The sequence below is a fragment of the Sabethes cyaneus genome, chromosome 2, assembly GCF_943734655.1.
Source record: "Sabethes cyaneus chromosome 2, idSabCyanKW18_F2, whole genome shotgun sequence".
In the NCBI taxonomy this organism is placed as follows: Eukaryota; Metazoa; Arthropoda; class Insecta; order Diptera; family Culicidae; genus Sabethes; species Sabethes cyaneus.
In genome coordinates, this window is record NC_071354.1 from 199,225,934 (window position 1) to 199,239,600 (window position 13,667).

Genomic DNA, 13,667 nt, shown 5'->3' on the forward strand with positions numbered 1-13,667 from the left:
ATTAAATTTTAACCCTCAATTGGTCAACCGAAAGCTCAATGAACCGGGCACAGCACACTGGCCCAGAACCTTTTTTGGTGCGCATTAACTTTGAGCGGGAAAACATGGTTTTAGGTTGATTGAACCTTTTGAAGACTTTCTTAAAATTGAAAATTCTATCGTCCAGCGGAATTCAAATTTTGATTAATCCTCCTAAAAGTGCAACAAAAAATTTATTTTTCTTCAGTTTCAATATAACTCATTGATGTGTTCTGCAAAGTTTCACAACATATTATTGCAAGAAATTTTGCTGAAGACAGTAACCTTCTATGTCTTCACCAAAGATAGAAAAATCCTATTTCTCATAAATGAAAAATCGTTAAAATCAGTTTTTCTATTTTAGCTGTTTTTATAGCTGTTGTATGACTTTTTTCTGTTCTACAAAGTTGTACAAATAGTAAAAATACACAACATTGCTGAATATAGTATACCTCTATCTTGGCTTGTTTAGGAAAAAATACCCTTATTTTGATCCCGAATTGCTCGCAAGAAGGCATCATTTTATTCAGAAACTCTCCCCAGAGAAGCAGAATAGTTTCAAGCAGGCTGAAACTTTTATAAATTATGTTTAAAAGCACAAAAGTTAAACAAAATTTATAGGCGGACAAAATCGGGATAAAAAGCTCATAAAATCGGGGGTAGACAAAATCGGAACATTACTATATTTCATCATCTTTCCGCCACCTTTTTACATACTGTGTTTTTACAGGTTCTTCATCGTCTTTTGTCGTCCATTATCTGTGTTTTCAATATCTTATTGTTATCTTTTCAATACCTTTTCGCCGTCTTTTTATCATCTCTTCGTATTCGTCGTCTTATTGGCATCTCTCTGTCTTATTTTTGTCGTTTGGTCGTCTTTTCATCATTTTTGTCATCTTTGTTGTTGTACCGTTTTTTTGTCTTTCTGGTTTTTTGCCATTTTTGTTGTCTTTTTATAATCTCCATCCTATTTTTGTCGTCGCGGCTTTTTGCCACCTTTGACATGTATTTTGTTACTGTTTTAGCGTCTATTCGACGTTATTTTGTAGTCTATTTTCCATTTTTCGTCATCCTTTAATCGTCTTTTGTCGTCATTTTGTTGTTCTTCCGTAACTTTTTTGCCCTTTTTCCTTTGTCCGATTTGTTAAGATATCAAAAATGTTGTCTTTTATTGCCTTTCATAGTTCTTTCGTCGTCTTTCTGTCGTACATTCGTCATATTTTTTGCATGTTTTGCCGCCATCTTGACGTTTTTTACACGTTCTTTAACGCTTTACTGCCATTTCTTTTATGTATTTTGTTGCTGTTTTGGCATCTTTTCGACGTCATTTTGCCGGGCTTTCCTTGTGCTTCCTTGTGTCATCCGTTTATTATCTTTAGTTATCGTTTTGCCATTTTTTGCTTTTCTCTCACTTTCTTGCCATTTTCTCGTTGTCCTATTTGCTGTTAGGACAACAAAATATTGTCTTTTTATCGTCTTTTCGTCTCTCCGTCGTATGTTCGCCATATTTTGCTCGACTTTTTTCGCAGGTTTTGTCACTGCCAGTTGTTGCTGTTTGAGTATCATTTCGTTATCAGTTTGTCGTGTTGTTTTTTCATTTTTTATCACCCTTTCATCGTCTTTTGTGGTCGATTTGCGATTTTTTTCGTCACTTTTCTGCCTTTTTTTCGTCGTCTTGTTTGTTGTCAGTTGTCTTTTTACTAACACCGTTTCGTCCTCGTGCATGTTTTGTTTCCATTTTGATGCTTTTTAATCGACTTTTTGTCCTATTTTGACCGTCTTTTCATCAAATTTTTATCGTATTTTCGCCGTTTTTTGTAACCTTTTCGTCATCATGTCATCGCTTTTCCGTCGTCATCTTGCCACCTTTCGCCGCCTCTTTGTCGTCTTTTAGTTGACTATGTCTTTTTGTTGTTCTTTGGTCATCATATTGTTGTATTATCGATGCCTTTTTGTTATTTTTCCGTTTTCTTTTCGTCGTATTCGACGTCTTTTTGTCATTTAACCGTCGTATTTTTGTTATCTTTTCATAGTCTTTTTGCCATCGTTTCAACGTATTTTCACACTAATCGACTATTCATCGTTTCCATCGTTTCATCGCCTGCTTTTAGCATTTTTGTCCCTTTTTTCGGCTTCTTTTTTGCTGTTTTTTGTAGTCTGTTTTGACTTATTTTTGACGTCTTTTCTTCGTTTGTCATTGTTTCGTCATTTTTTCCATTTTTTTCGATGTTTTATTTGTTGTCAATACAACAAAAATGTTGCCATTTTCGACATCTTGCTGTAGTCCTTGTTGGTTGACGCACCCTAATAAATTTTCATAGCATATAGCAGATGGATTACCGGATGGATCTAGAAGAAATCTGTCTCTAGCTGCTCCTGGAGAAAAAAACGGAAAAGAACACGGGGGAAAACGTGACAAAAACTGGAAAAAACGGGATGTAAAAAGGGGCAAAACGCCAGAAAAAAAAATTGGCTTTGGCATAAACAAAAGAAAAACTGTGACACTGTTGGACGGAAACGAGACGTAAAAAGAGAAAAGGAAAAGAAGAAAACTTGCGAAAAATAGGAAAACGAGCGATCAAAGAGACTGGACAGAAAAAGAGGAACAACCAAAAAAAAATTAAAAATGCGAAAAAAGATGGAGTTAACAAGGAAAATGAGAAAGAAACTGAGGACAAACTGGACTGAAAAGAAGAATAAATACAGCCCGTACTCGATTATCCGGGTGTTCACTTTTATTTTCAGCCCAGATAATCGAATCAACCGGATTATCGAATCATGTTTTTGACGCTTTGTAAACTTTCTTTAAAACTTTTTTGTCTTTGTTTTTAATTTTTGTTGTTGCCGTTTTGGCGTCTTTCCAACGTCATTTTGTCGTCTTTCCTTCGTTATTAGCCATCCGTTCATCGTCTTTACTCCTATTTATTGTTTCGACAATAACCATGTTATCTGTTAACTGTCGTTTCTTGTATGTCTGTTTCTTCGTCTATTTTTGCATGTTTTGTCGCCATCTTGACGCTTTTTCAACTTTCCCTAGAGCTTTTTTTCCAGATTTTTGATAATGTTTTTGGCTTTTTTCGATGCCGTTGCTGTTTTTGTCGAATTTTCATAAAATTTCCGTCGTATTTCTCATCTTTCGACGTCTTTTTTTTTCAACTTTTCATTGCATGTTTACTAGCTTTTCATCAGTTCTTCGCCGTCTTTCCATTATCTTTTCGCCGCCTATTTGTCGTCTTTCTGTCGACTATTTGTTGTTTTTTCGTACCCTTATCGTTGTCTTTTCGACGACTTTTCTGCTCGATTTTTCGTTTGACTGTGGGTGGTTTTTAGTGAATTCAAACGGCACAGATCGGAAGGTACAAGTGTGTTTGAGTCAAATCAACAGCAGAACTTTTGGACTATTCCTTAAATCCACCTAAGAAATGATGAAAATTAAAGTGGCTTTCCTTACTACGACGGGAATTAGAAATAAACCCTACTTTAGCTTATTGTTAAACTGTACAATCTTGAACATAACCAAGCTTAGGCGTAATTAAAATTGGCTAAAAGCAACTTGTTCTCAAAGTAACTTAAAGTAATAATTCTGTTTAGTAAAATGTGTGACTATGTATGTTAGTCATATGCACTATGATGTTTACTTATATTTGAAATCCAACTGAGGCTGTGAACCATTGACGAAATTTTTTACATTTTAGTTAAAATCTGATAATGCAATCTGGCTGAAAACCCCCCCGGCTTTGAAGCATAGTTTTTTTACATATAGATAGTTATTCCAGCATTGCACTGAAAACTGCAAAAGCAAGTTCTCTTCCTTATCTTAACATTTAGTTTCATCGGGAGTCAAATAATGTTCCATCTGTCAAAGTATGAAATGGGTCACAAACGAAACTGAACTTAACTATTTGAGGGGAACAACTATCAAACCGTCAAATTTTAAATAAGAGGTTAAAAATATTGTGAAATGCTTCTCAGCTTAAGACGCTGAAAAACAACACGTTTGATTATTTGCATTATTGCTATTTTTTTTATTCTTTTTTTACCAACCTGATTAGTGCTCGTTTCTCACTGTTCAAACCGTAATATCTTTTTTGTTTTGTTCACTTCACCGGAAAAAAGAATCAGTATTCCAGAAATCAGTGACGATTTCTAAAAATAGTCGACTACATCGAGTCTCCGGGAAATCGAACACATGTGTCCTCACTCACTGCACTGTTCATTCGCTCGCTTTTCCGACTCCGATTTTCTAATGTTGACTGCGTAGTGCGTTTGACTTGACGGCTGTGGTTGTTGTATAAGTATAGTTTTTGGTTATTTAAATCGAAACCGTGACTTTCCCAAATGAGGGCCCGTCTCGCGCGCACCGATTCCAGTTCAATGGGACACAAATGGTCGGTTGTGTACCTCCTGCAGAGACCGGATGTTGTTGTAAGAGATTTATTTAGATTCAATGCCACAACGCATGGCAACATGTTGCGGCTGGGAAGGTGGGTGAGTTTTCTTATCACGGTTCGATCGTGAATAATTTAAGCGCAGTTTTTCACTATTGGGAAATTATTAAATTTAAATAAATTAATATCCTACTTTTGCGATTTGTTTGATTGGAGTTTTAAAAATAAATTTAAAATGGTAGGTTTTCTATGCTGCAGTTCCACTTTTTCAAACCGAGTGAAAACGGAACGAACAGCAAAATCAAATGTTAATCCAAACATCCGTCTGTAAACTCTGCATCAAGTTTTGTCCTTTCGAATAATGAAAACGCTCGTATCCTGTTGTGTGACAAATGTCCTACCTATCATACGTATAAAAGAGCTCATTTCCACCAATCTTTCTGAAACGAAAAAAAAAATGAAAAAAATAAACAGGCACTAGTGCAACAAAGTAATCACCGTGATGAACCAGCATCGACCGGATCAGTGAGAAATGCGAGCAATAACGAAAACCGACAATAAAACTCCAAAACGGAATCCCACAAAAATCACATCTGCTCATCTGTGTGAAGTTGTTTCATCCAAACGGCAGCAGCAGCAACAGCAACAGCAACGGCAACAAAAAACCCGGCCTGATGCGTTCAAAGAACCGACAACGAACGCAAAACGAAGAACCCGAAAACCATTCGAAATCATTAGCTTTTACGGCGTTTACGACGTTCCTGCCAGCTCAGCAGCCCCGGCAGGATCGACGACCGACCGAGAGAAACAGCTGTCCTGATTTACGACCCACCCCGGATCCCTTTACGTCCTGTCCTGCACTCTCGAAGTGGAAACCGTTCGAAATGACTACGCTATTTGGCGGGAAGCGAAACAACCGGAGCGACACTCATCGGCGACTAGTTACTTTACCGAGCTTTCGAGCGAACTAGCGTTCGCTTTGCTTGCGACTTCAACATTCATCGTTTCAGCTTGTATGACATTCTCAAACTTTCATTATTCTAGCTTGCGTTAAAACGGAGTGCTTTCGCCTGGTGTTGTGCGAAAAGCTTTCGCGCAACAGCAGTGCCACCTTTCGATCCAATCCAGAATCGTCATCAGAACCATCCGAAGAAGTGCATTCAAAAACTAAAAGCTTTTGTCTTTCCTTCTCAATTGCAGATCCTCTACGGTCCCGACGGTCAGCTACTGAAGCCGGAATCGAAGCGTGGCCGCGGTAAGGGTCGATCGTCGAAAGCGGACAAGACAGCTGCCGCCGGCAGTGGAGCCGCTGGCAACACCGCAGTAGCAGGAGCCACCACCGATGCCAACGGAGCGGTAAGTTTGTTTTATTATGGTTTTGTTTGATTGAGTGCTTGTGCTGTCAGTTGCACTTAACCAGCTAGCTTAGTGCGTGTACTAGTGCATGCGTTACAATAGTAGAATTCTTGTTTGGAATGAGTCTTTAGCAAACTAATAGCGAATTCATTAATTAACCTGGCTATCAGGTCGATCGCCACTCAGTTTTAATCGAACTGCTGTCAAGGCGTTAATACATTTACCCAGAGTTAATCCCTGTTATTCTGACAGCACTCATTTTGAAGCGCAGATTAAAACTGTATAATGAGCTTTACTGTTTACAGGTCTATCTGTCAAACTGCGTGTATTTCCAATAAATTTTGGGTTTGAGTAAGAACGAAAACACGTTAATTTATGAATTTGCTATAAGTAAGCTAAGTACGAGAGGAAACTTTCCTTTAATAAATTAAAGCTTCCCGAGGAACAGTTACAAAAAAAAAATGTGTCTCGAGGGGTGCGCGATATCTATAAAAGACCAATACTGATGTCCTTGTTTTTCATTTAAATTGAATCTAGCGTGTGTACTTAACATTTTAAGCCTAAAGTCAAATAAAAAATGACCTCGCCCAACATATTTTTTGTACCGCTGGTTTAAATTTCGTTTAAATATGCCTTGGTTTCTCCTTCTCTCAAACACTAATCACTAATCCAACATTCTGGCGAGCGAATCCGCAAACAACCGCGCTGCTGTCATCGAGACCTTGTGGCCTTGTTCCACAAGCAAAACGCCTTGTTGAAATCGACAGCTTTCTACCGAGATTGTAAATAGTTCGTCGTCCTTATCTTTTCCCTCCTGGATTCTTCCGCCGCCAGGCCGCCGAGACGTTTCTCAGAAAACACGCATGCCTGTGTGACCCACAGTCAACAGCGTCGGCAGCACCGACTTGACGATGTCATCGTCATGTGGTGCTCGTCGTCGTCGGTTTTGGGCTTAATCGCTTCGCTGCTACATTTCCTTTGCTTTTGCTGATATTATTGCCAGTTTTTTTATTGGTATTCTCTCTTCGTCCACTCATTCCGGCATTGAGATAAATTAAATTTATTTAGCATATAAATTAATCTTGATTTAATATTTACAATGAACCAAGATAGCAGCTGACTGGGCTGGGTGAGGCCGGAAAACAGCTTTCAGCTTTGCCGCGTTGGTTGCTCGGTCCCGGACGACACCGAAGGCTCCTTTCCGGGATGGACGAATCAACAAACAACAAGCTCAACTTTGCTCGATGGTGCATGCGAGGAAAAATATGCAATCTCAGAAGATAAATTTCCTCCCCAACCCGAGAATTGGTAGCGGGCGCTCACGTCAGTTCCGAGGCGGGATCCAATCTTATCAGACGGCTGCTTTGAAATGCCGTCGTAGCCCGTTTATTATCCTGTCACGACAGCAAAAAAAACAGACATCGAACGAATCGATACACAAGAATTTCGGCGATTCTATGTCCTCTAATTGGTTTTCGAGGAATAAAAATTAGTTTTACGTATAGAAATCGGCCGGCACGAAACGCCAGCTAATCACGTTCGGAAACAAGATGGCCGACGCGTGCTGCCGAGCAAGCAAAACCCAAAATAAAAACACACCGAAGCAAACCACATCCACAGTTGCCGTGGATGCTAAGCTAAAAGTTACGACGTGACAGCGGTGCGTACTTCCTCTCTACTTGCAGCGAATTCGTATTTTTTTCTCGGTTTTTGTCGAAACGCCATTGTAAATTTAACGATCCAAACTATACAATACCCACTTCCGTTCCGGCCCGCGGACGAACCGAAAGTGATTTGGTGGGTGGGTCGGTCGGTCGGGTCCATTGCGACGCATCGCAATGGAGTGGAATTGAAAATTGCTTCATAAACATTCGCCATTCCCTAACACCATCACGTCGTCACGCAGACCGATTTTACGGCCACCATCTTTGATGGCGACGACGGCGGCCGGCGGTTTCGTCCTGGCTTATGCATGTATGTCCTCGTCCGACCGTTCGTCCGTCCGTCCGTCCGATAAAGCCATCGCACTGTGCGGTACGCCTCACGTACTCACCGCACTCGAAGGATACGGACGGATGGGGACAAAATTAAATGTCGAATCTCGTCCCGAACGGCCGGGCACGAGGCACGGGTTTCAGGGGAGCCGGGCAAAAAAAAATGGAAGACAAATATAAAATCAATATAAACATGAGAGTAAAACGCGAATTTATATTCGTCCTTATTGGCTATCAAATCTAGACGATGTTCGGCGTCCGTCGCCACACAAAAATGGAAGCACCGAAGTGTGCGCTTTATGGGCTGGTGCAAATTGTTATAACACCGACGCCAGTGGGGTAATGAGAAATGCAAATTTTTAGATTTATGTTCTCTTCGTTAGCCTTTGATAGGCGGTTGTATAATCCCGCTTTATTGCGCCGTTATCAAAGACGAAATGAAAAATGTGTGAAATTAGTTTTTATTTTTTTGGGCACAACGGTGATCGAGTCTTTTTGTTGACTCGAAGAAAAATATATTGCAATGTGACAAATGCGCTGGAAAGCCGATCAATGCGACGGCATCAAATCAATTCAAATAAAATGGTATTTGGCACGTTATTTCTGTAACGCTTTTGCTTTTAAAGTTATATTGATATGATTTAACATACATGTTTTTTGTTAGAACTGATATGGTAATTTCATATTTAATTATACTGCCTATAACGGTGCAAATATTACTGATCATTTGCTATAGTTCCTACAAACGGTAGCGTGTTTGAAAGAAACATTTTTCTTTTGTAGCATTTTATGGCAAAAGCTTAGTCGGTGCTCAACCATACAACTAGCAATTTATTCGCTAAAAGAAAAGTTGCTGTTTCCGGAATCTGCTCCAAAAATTCGAATAAATCTGTACCTTTCCAGATAAATATGTACAAATGGCAACACTGGCTGTCAGATCATTACTATATTTGGTAATTATATATCGATATTTTTCACGTATCAAAAGGTAAACTTAACTAAAATGAATCAGCAAAGTAGCTCACACTCTCAAATGAGTCTACCTGTAAATAGGTCGGATTTAGCTAAAATTTGGTTGAACTGCCCTACTGCCCTAAATGCCCTTAAAGTGTACAAACTCAAATTTTGGGAAAAAAATCTAGTAATTTTGGCTATTTGCTACCGATAATTGCTGTATTCTCTGAGACAAATAACAGAGTTCCCTTTACCAATTTTTTGATTGAAAAACTACTCAAAATCTGAGTCTTGTACACTTTAAGACATTTTGAGTAGTTTTAACAAAGTTTTAGCTAAATCCAACCAATTTACAGGTAAACTTTTTTAAGAGTGCACATTTCCGAACGTTATGCATTTTATAATTACAGTAGCACCCCGCTAATACGACAAATTTATAACCGGATTTGCGAATTTTGACTCGATACGAGGGGCAAGACAATGTTGAAAATGTATTACTTTTCTCTATGGAAATATTTTTTCAACCTTAATAGATTTACCGTTCCCCCTTATATAATCTAAAGGCATATCCACCTTTTCGCGTGCGTAAAGTGCTGTTGTTTCTGTTAGTTGTCATTTGTATAGGCACTAGGAAGAGATGTCAGTCTTCTTGATAGAATGTTTTTGCTATTATACAATAAAAATGTTACTTGGGGCAATCTCCGAACGTGTCACTCGTAGTGTCACGTTCTACCCGTTCTACCCTCTACCCGTTCCGTAATGAAGTGGCGTTTAACTCTAGCTCGGAAAGGTGTATGAATGAAAGCCTTTTTTGATCATTCTTCACACGGATTTTTCAGAAATTTTGCCGTCTTAGGCTCATGTTTTGATCATGTTTTGCGTACGTGCAAACCGCGGACCTTCGACTTCCCGGCTTCCGCTGCTTAGGACCAGCATGTAGAGACTTTTTCAGGCGATAAACTGTGGTCAAACGACATCCTACCAACTTGGCAATCTCCTTCGGCGTCTTCTGGGCGAGCAGAAAACTCGTAATCACTTCTTTGGCGTACATTTTCACAAATTTGCAATAATACAATTTCGATGTTCTGATGCAGCACTGAAAGTAAACATAAACAAATACACTGTCAATAGAAATAAATCATTAGTTACAAAAATGAACCCAATAGGTTAGATGCTCCAGTAGTTGTTTTAGTACCGGTACTGGAGGAAAATTCCATTGCTTTTGCAAATTTTGTTACACGTTCAAGGCGGCGTTAATGGTAAGTTCCAGTCTCGCCCCTTCCCTTTTAAAAGGCCTGAAGGCCTCTTCCACTGCTCTACGGTTGATTCCGATTATATCGACGTCATCCGCAAAACTAAGAAGCATGTGAGATTTCGTGATGATAGTTCCATTCCTTTCCACGTTTGTCCTTCGTAATGCACCTTCCAAGGCAATGCTGAATAGCAGGTTAGAGAGTGCATCCCCTTGCTTCAGTCCATCCAACGTCACGAAAGCAGCTGAGGTCTTACCCGCTATTTTAACGCATGATTTGGATCCGTCCACCGTCGCACGAATCAGCGTAACTAATTTCGTCGGAAAACCATGTTCTAGCATTATCTGTCACAGCTCATTTCGTTTAACTGCATCAGAGCCGCTTTGAAGTCCACAAACAGATGGTGTGTCTGCAAGTTGTACTCCCGGAACTTGTCTAGCAACTGACGCAGGGTAAACATCTGATCCGTCATTGAGCGACCCTTACGAAAACCAGCTTGGTACTTTGGTACCTTGGTAGCTTTGTCGGTGAGACAAAGGACTCCGCTAACGGTCTCAGTCTGCAGAACAGGATACGGAAAAGCGCCTTGTAGGCAGAATTGAGCAATTCCTCGATAGTTTTTACACTCCAGTCCCTTTTTGAAAATTGGGCAAATGAGGCCATTCAACCACTCCTCCGGCATTTGTTCGAAAAGACCGGACATCGATAACATCCGAAAAGTGTCGACCGTCAATCAAGACATGATCGATCTGAGCGCTGGAGTCTCCAATTGGATGCCTCCAGGTGTGCTTTCGAATATTCAAACGTGGAAAGTAGGTGCTACAGATGGCCATTCCTTTGGCCGCGGCAAAATTTATGAGCTTCAGACCGTTATCATTGGCCGACAAATGAAGGCTATATCTAGCAATGTCTGGACGGAAGAATTCCTCCCTCCCGATCTGCGCATTTTCATCTCCGATAATGATTTTCACGTCATGTTTTGGGCACTCTTCATAGGTCCTCTCAAGCCCGTCGTAAAACTCGTCCTTAGCACCATCGGATTTATCATTCGTCGGTGCGTATAAGTTGATTAGGCTGTAGTTGAAGAATTTGCTCTTAATCCTCAACACACATATACGGTAATCTACGGGCCTCCACCGGATAACTCGTTGCTTTTGTTTTTCCAACTCTGTGAAACCGCCTCCATTTTTGCCGCCACTGTTGTAGATGTGGTACTTGAAAGAAGTGCCTGCAATAGGATCTACTGCACGGAACTCCCTTTCTCCGGAATTTGGCCACCGAACTTCCTGAATAGCAGCGATCTCCACTCCGAGTTTATGCAGCTGTCGAGTAAGCAAGCCAACCCGTGCCGGTTCATGGAGAGTTCGGACATTTCAGGTACCAAGTTTTCAATCATTATTCCTTAATCGTTTCCTTGTCCTTGTTTCCTTACCGTGTCCTATACCAATTATTCCGTCCTGATTTTGTTTCTTCGTGGCAATTGAGTTTTCGGTATACTACCTCACCGGGGTCGCGATACCTACATCCCGCTGATGGGTCTGCTATCTTAAGTATAGCTTGCGGGATACAGCATTTCATATTCAGCAGCCCGTTTCGAGACAGACGCTGTGTGAGCCGCCCGTCATCTGAAGAACAGGCGCTCTAGTTCGCACCTCCTAGCTTAGCTGCTTCAGTAAGCACATGAAGCATTTCCGGGTAAAGCCATCGACCGTCATCATTTGACTTAGATCTGCGTGAAGGCGCTAGGTGGGAGCTTGAGAGAGCCAGAGCTATGTTTGACGCTCCTTCCAGGTAACTCTCTCCATTTCATACCCACTGGAGCATCTACCCTATCAAAATATAAAAATCCTCGCATTTTTTTCCTGCCTGTTGTTCATGATGATTGATAAAAATGCATCGTTTACAATAGCTGCTCTCAACCAGTGGATCGAAAGTACGCAAAAAATGGGGCAAAAGCACGCATGAATTTATGCCATTGCCTTCCTTTCTATTCGGATGTAAGCACGGTAAGGAACCTATTTTAAGCAGTCTAGTCGTATCACTGATGACACATTCCAGCGTTACGGGACACAATGAGCACTCATTGTTTCCCTGTGAATCGCCTCCTGTTTCACCAATATTTTGGCAAATACCTTGTAAAATAGTTGTTTAAAGAGTACTTCATGTTCCACTAGAATGCCAGGGATTTGATAAAACAGGAACCGACCCGCATAGTAAGGATAGTGTCCCATAACGCTGGAATGTGTCTGATTGTTTTACCTTATTATAAGCGATGGGTTGACTAAGTGGAGAATATCAGCATACCAATTTTCTTGTTAACTAAGCTTGTGACCTTGGCATCAAATGAAGCAAGTGCTCACAATTCTACTGCAATATGCTCATTTATGTTCAACTGTTTAAAATTGGCAACCCCTGATTAATCCGTTCTTTACCCTACTTTGGAGTGCTTAAGTAAGAAAATATCATTTACGTGTAAAATAAAGAGAAGTGGCCCCAAGTGAGGACCCCTGGGGAACCTCATGGGAGCCTTGCATATGTTTGTTCAGAGAGCGGCACTTTGAAAGCGAACAAAAACAGCTAGCCAGTTGTTTAGAATCAAGCCAAGTCGACAGACTGATTCATCAACCTCAGTGTATTCAAGAACAGAAGACCAATCAAACGTTGCTAGGCTTTGTGTCAATGCAGAAAAGTCGATCTTCTTATAGTTGACTGATGCAGGGTCGTGAGTCTTCGAACCCTAGATGCGCAGAACTTTTAATGCAAAAATTAAGTGCAGGATGGTGGTTATTCAAAGACAACATCATGATCCAACCTTTCGGAGCACCATCCATCAATTCCGGTTCCTCACGCTATTGTTTAAAGATCGAGAGACAGGAGGAATATAATCAGCAACGCTGGAGCGTTGTTTTCCTTCTGTACGTCCGGTTTGAAAACTTGAATACTCTCAGGTATAGCATCCCTTAAGCATTTAAAATAATGAAAAAACGAATGCGTATTCTTGTTCCTCTGATAATAAAAATGTCACGTGCAAAGTTTTTTGCTTGTTTACCGACATTACCGACCGACATTAGTGTTCCACTATTTGAAGCATTATTATTTCGGTATTCTTTACTATGTATGCAGATTTGGTTTTAGTGATTTCACAGTGCCGTATATTTCAAAAAATGCAATCAAAATCGCAAAAAATTAAACCTACCTCATTTGTCCGCCATGTGTTATTCGGATTACAAACAAACAAAAACACGTTTGACCAGCTGACTCCATGACCTGTCAAACCGGTGCAGTGTTGCCAGTCTCAATGTTGTTGTTTTCTGTAATAGACTAGCGCGTACTGGTTACTCTTCATTTTATTAAATATTCTATACATTTCGAAGTTAACTCATGAGATAAATGTACAACATGCTCGGATTTGTGCCATTTTCTAAGTTTGTCGGGCGACACAAATCACTACACAAGAGTGATGATAGTGGTAATCGATAATGGTACAGCATTGATTATTTTACTTTCAATTCTCAACAGCCATTGTAACTATCCCGATAGATTAGAATGCCCTTCCTAAAATAGTAGTTTTATATAGTACCATTTGTAGTCGTAGCCACCGTTGCTGCTCCTGTTTCAGTATTGCCGTAGTAAAAGTAGCAACAAGTAGTTCTGCAAGTCGTAGTACTTAGCCCTTAGTTATAAGAACCACACTTGACCACCAT